This window comes from Mastomys coucha, unplaced genomic scaffold, assembly GCF_008632895.1.
Source record: "Mastomys coucha isolate ucsf_1 unplaced genomic scaffold, UCSF_Mcou_1 pScaffold22, whole genome shotgun sequence".
Lineage (NCBI taxonomy): Eukaryota > Metazoa > Chordata > Mammalia > Rodentia > Muridae > Mastomys > Mastomys coucha.
The window spans coordinates 93504926-93510925 of NW_022196905.1; positions in this window are offsets into that span (position 1 = coordinate 93504926).

Consider the following 6000-nt stretch of genomic DNA (forward strand, 5'->3'; position numbering starts at 1 on the left):
AATAAATGAGATGCTTATTAAGAAAGCCTTACATATCCCATTACTTTTCAAAATGTCATGCTCCTCTAAGACTAATAGAATATTATGTGTCATATTAAAATATGGAAGTCAAATCTCAAGTTCAAAAGAATCACATTTCGAAAGGAACAAAATGAACAATTGTGAGGTTTTCTTCTATAAACAGGAATAGCAAACTCTCAGTGTTATACCTGTTTGCATGGCTGAGCTTTCCTATAATATAAAGGTAGTGGTAAGTGTTTAAACAAATACACCTTAACATACATTGAGATATAGTGGACATGTACTATACTCTAAGTGTAAAAGTAGCTTGTCTGTGAGCATAATTCTGTCACTGTATGATCTCTGACCTAAGTTTTCAAGTTAGAGACGTTAAAGTTTTTTGAGAACAGTGACACTTGAAAAAAAAGTAACAGAAATAGAAAACTTGAAAATCTGCTAACTGTTTTAGAGCTGTGCCCTTGTATGGACTGGAGAGATAGGGATATGTTTCATGTAAAGTCAAGCTTTATGAGACGTGTGCTTAACGCACAGCTGAAGCTTCCATAGGCAAAAGAAACAGTAAAAGGAAACCGTTCCCTGGGCATCCTGTGATACACCCCACCCAGCAGGGTTCCCTGCCTTCTGCCTTTGGGGAGCTTATCTGTTCTTCTTGGTGAAATGCAGTCAGAGTTTCAAGCACGCATTAAAACAGCCTGGTATATCTTTGTCAAACACAATAAAGGAAAGATTGTTCTGACTTAATGCAGAATCAATAGACAGTATCTTCTGAATAAATATCAGGGTCTTCTATGGAATAAAATAAATCCTATATTTTTATATAGCATTTCCTGCTAAAGGCTTTTGAAAAGCCACATGGAAGCCTACTATTGTAGAAGCTTCTAAAAGTACACATCTGCACATGTAAAAGGAGCTTAAATGGGGTTGCCCAATAATGAAGGGGACAGCATCCTAACTACGCATCATATACTATCAAATTCAAAACCTCGGGGCCAAGAATTGATTGCTTTCTTTTGACTTGTTGGTCTGTGGGGATCCCATTGACATCCCTCCCCCAAATATGATAGGCTGTTCCCACTTATTTGGGTTCCCCCAGAACCTGAAAGTAAGACCATATTGCTAAAGTTATAAAACATGAGTCATAAAACATGAAGAAATGAAGCAGGTCCTGATGCTAGATTTCATAGTTTTAGAAGGTTCTAATCACACTCTCAGAGGAGAAAGGTATTCATCGGCCTCACTCAACTTCAAACCCTACATGCTTCACATCCTAACTCGGAGATACAGCACTACTGGTGCAATAGGGGGCACAGGTTGCTATAGGAAAAACCAGCTGCTTTCTGATTGGATGATAGAAACTACACCTGGCACCATTATGAAGGCCAAGTACCTGTGGCTACATGGACCATAGCTCTTAGAGGAGAATGTACTACTATTACTCTGCAAAATGACTCCTGATTAAACTGACTCCTGATGACTCATTGTTATCCCATAGATTGATGTGTCTTTCAGCCCTCATCTGCAAAGCTTCCTCTTGAAATAAATGGCACTTAGCAGTGATCCACAGCTAGTAGACATACAAAGAATAACAGGCTGTGGAGTGTTCAGCCCTAAGGGAAACATCCAGATCATACCCCTCCCCACAGGGCTCAGGGATCTTGATAGAAGACAGAGTGAAAAGATCACAAGAACCAGAGGCAGTGGATGACTACCAGGGGACAGTGTTTTCCATACCTAATAGGGCAGTTGCACATATGAACTCACAGAAGTTGTGATAGTGTGGTCAAGCCCTGCTTACATTCAAATCACACAAAAACAGCCTGGTATGTCTTTGTCAAACACAATAAAGGAAAGATTGTTCTGACTTAATGCAGAATCAATAGATAATATCTTCTGAATAAATATTAGGGTCTTCTAAGGAATAAAATAAATCCTATATTTTTACAAATATGAAAATCCCATCATAGGGAGGAGAGGTGGGCATGAAGCCGCACCTTTAGCTGAGGAGCTTTTACAAACTGACAGCTGTTGGAAGAGACAAATCATCTTTCTTCAAGCGTCTAACCCTGGTAGGTCAGCTGTGCACAGGCTTACCACAAGAGTATATGGGCAACACAGACTGGACCCAATGGGCTTAAAGAGAGAGAGGGAGAGAGAGAGAGAAGAGAGAGAAAGAGAAAGAGAGTGAGAGAGTGAGAGAGAGTGAGAGAGAGCAAGAGAGGTTGAGAGTGAGAGAGAGAGAATGAGAGAGAGGGAGAGAGAGAAAGAGAGAGTGAGAGTGATAGGGAGAGAGAAGAGGAGTAGAGGCTGGTTATAAGCAGTGGAGAGAGAGGGGGAGTGTAACAGGGAGAGAGAGGGTAAGGAGCAGGAGCAAGAGGAGAAGAGAAGGGAGCAAGAACAAGAGAGAGAGGAGGGGGCAAGCAGCCCCTTTTATAGAGTCGGGTACACCTGACTGTTGCCAGGTGACTGTGGGGTAGAGCCTAGACTAACACTGGTAAGAACAAAAACTGTCTAGCTCAGATAACACAAATTTCTGAAGCCCATCCAAAGTAGCCAATCAACAAAGCCCCTGCTTCATTGATGGTTATCAGAGGTGACCATGTGAACCTGCATGCTCCTGCTGCAATGCCTGTCTTTATTCACAGCACTGGCCGACGTGTGCAAACCTCTTAGTGTGCCTTTCCCTCTGCGTTCTGTGCCCTCTGTGCATGTGCTCAGGCTGCACAAAGCTTTGCTGCAAACAGCAGAACTGAGCTCTGACATTTATCAATAACAATTTACAGCTGATAGATAGCTCCCTGGAAAAAGAGCCAGGACCCATTGCAGCCTAACAATGCAGCCCCCACAAAGGCTTAATTCCAGTCTGGGAGCAACGTCATCAGTGAAATTTATGGGAATGCCACGAAATCCTCTGCGATGCAGTGCTGTTGTCCACAACCTTTCCTGTACTCCATCAGTTATGGGCTAATGAGGCCCTTTTGCCACGGGAAAAGCCTTTCATTCAGCCCTGCCTCTCTCAGGTGAAGGTGAGCTACTGACAGCAAATGATGCTCCATCACAAGTGTGGACCCCTGGGAGACGTACTCAGGGACATCTGTGCTTCCTTGGGGTGTGACAAGTGATCGCGGTTTCTCTCACTCGACCTGTTTGATCAAGGGATTTCTACAAGATATACAGGTCTTGAGACCTCTCTGACGTGAAAACCACCAACAAAATTTGTCCAGAAAACATTTCATACGCTGCTTGTTTAAACCTTGTAGCATGAGGGGGTAGGAGGGGGTGTAGTATGGAGGACCCTGCCCCAAGCAGTCTTGAGCTCTGTGCACCCTAGACTGTGCACCTGATGTGTCTGCTTTAGTTCTCAGCTCTCCCACAGGTAAAAGCACTGGAGGTGTTAGGCATTTGGACGACTTTCAATTCAGCTCCAGATCACCTCATTTGGGTCCTCAGGGCTGACCTCAACGGCCTTTCACCGAAAACTGGTCGCCTCTTTGAAAGGCAGGGTTGTGGTTTGCTCTAGAGGGGTCAGCAGCAGGGTTCCGGCACCCCTGAAGGAGCTCTCAGACACTCAGGAGAATAGATTTCATGTCCATGTCTCACACAGAGTTGTGAGTCACTGACAGGGACATATTCTTAAAGACACATGCTTTGCTGATTTCATCAGTGCCTGAACACTGGAGTATGCTTACACAGTCTAAGACAGTTACAGTATCATTAGGCCGTGCTGTCTTATGGACCCATCATTGCATATGTGGTTCATCATTTACTAACCATTCTTACATAACACACTACTGTGAGTGCATCCATATCCTATAAATACTCGTGATTGATTTTGGCTCTACATGTGCTAGTAATCCTCATTGTTCATTGGCTTATGTTAGCATTTTTTATTTTTTGGTTTAGGTTCTGCCCCTACAGTTACCTGGCAACAGCCAGGTATGCCTTACTCACTATAAAAGGGGCTGCTTGCCCACTACTTACTCTCTTGCTTTTGCTTTCCTGCTCCTGTTCTCTCCCCGTTCTCTTCCATTCACTTTCCCCTCTCTCTCCATGTGCTCATAGCCTCTACTTCTCTCTCTCTCTCTCTCTCTCTCTCTCTCTCTCTCTCTCTCTCTCTCTCTCTCTCTCTCTCCCTCTATCCCTCTCAACTCCCCTCCCCATGCCCTGAATAAACTCTATTCTATACTATACTGTCATGTGGCTGCTCCCTTAGGGGGAAGGGTTGCTTCAGCATGGCTGAGGCACCTTCTTCCCCACACCTGACTACACATCCACCATAGCATATTCCTCCCCTCTTTATCTTTTTATAAACACATCAGCTTATAAATGTACCACTCCAACATCTCTTTCTCTCTCTCTCTTTATGTTTCTCTGTGTCTCCCTGTGTCTCTGTCTGTCTGTCTCTCTCTCTGTCTGTCTCTCTCTCTGTCTCTCTCTCTCTCTATCTCTCTCTCTCCTTGTAAGTATGCAATAGCTAGTCATTCTCAAATAGGCTCATAGCCTCATCTTAACTGACCATATCTTCAGTGACACTATTTGCAAATCAGAGTGTCTGGGAGGCTCATAACTTTGAGGGGCACTTTAATCCAATGCAACAAATACTGTAAGAGAGTACTTTAGTCTTTCATTGAGATATTCCTTACTGCATGAGGTTGCTGTATGAATCTGATGTCACCTAGAAAAGGAGAGACGGGGGAAGCTTAGGGGAAAAAGCTGGCTGTGAAGGTACATGCCTTTAACTCCAACACTTGAGAGGGGCAAGTGGATCTCTGTGGGTTCAACGTTAACCTGATGTATAAAGGAAGAAGCAGGCCAGCTAGAGCTAGATAGTGACAACTTGTCTTAAAACCCAAAGACAAACACCGAAAGAAAAGTAGACAACACTCAGAACACAGAGTGCAGTTTTCACGAGCTGCTCAAGGCTGTGTAAATTTGAATGACTGGAAATTAAGCAAAGTTAAAACTTCAGTCTCAACACAGGAACTCCACCAGCCCAGTGACTCGGTTTCCTTCCGGTCTGTCTGGGCTGGGGTCCAGAGCAGACCTTGGGTGCAAGCTCTGCAGCCAGTCCCACAACACCCAGAGGAAGCTCCACTCCCAGGCATTCTGACACACCTATGATCAGAGGTGAGCAGGAACCAACATCTGTCCCAAGGGAGTAACTGGGGCCAGCGGGACCAGGCACACAGGAACTCCACCAGCCCAGTAACTCAGGTTCCTTCCAGTCTGTCTGGGCTGGTGTCCAGAGCAGACCTTGGGCAAAAGCTCTGTAGCCAGTCCCACAACACACAGAGAAAGCCCCACTCCCAGGTGATCTAACAAGCCCAAGATCACAGGATCCCAGAATCACAGGATCACAGAAACAGCTTGACTCTGAGGAGTTTTGACACAACCAGGGTCGCAGGAAGGACAGGCTCCAGTCAGATTTAGCCAGGGCAGGTAGCACTAGAGTTAACCAGATGGCGGGGGACAAGCATAAGAAAATAAACAACACAAACCAAGGTGATGTGCCATCATCAGAACCCAAATCCCCCACCATAACAAGTCCTGGACATACCATCATATCGGAAAAGCAAGATTCAAATCTAAAATCACTTATCAAGATGATGATACAGGACCTTAAGAAAAACATAAATAGCACCCTCAAAGAAATACAGAAGAACACAGGTAAAGAGTTAGAAGTGCTTAAAGAGAAAACACAAAAATCCCTTAAAGAACTACAGGAAAACACAATCAAACAGGGGAAGGAAATGAGCAAAACCATCCAGAATCTAAAAGTGGAAATAGAAACAATAAATAAATCAGAAAGAGAGACAAACCTGGAGATACAAAACATAGGAAAGAAATCAGGAGTCATAGATGCAAGCATCATCAATAGAATGCAAGAGATAGAAGAGAGAATCTGAGGGGCAGCAGACACCTTAGAAAACATTGACACAACAGTCAAAGAAAATGCAAAAAGCAAAAAGCTTCTAACCCAAA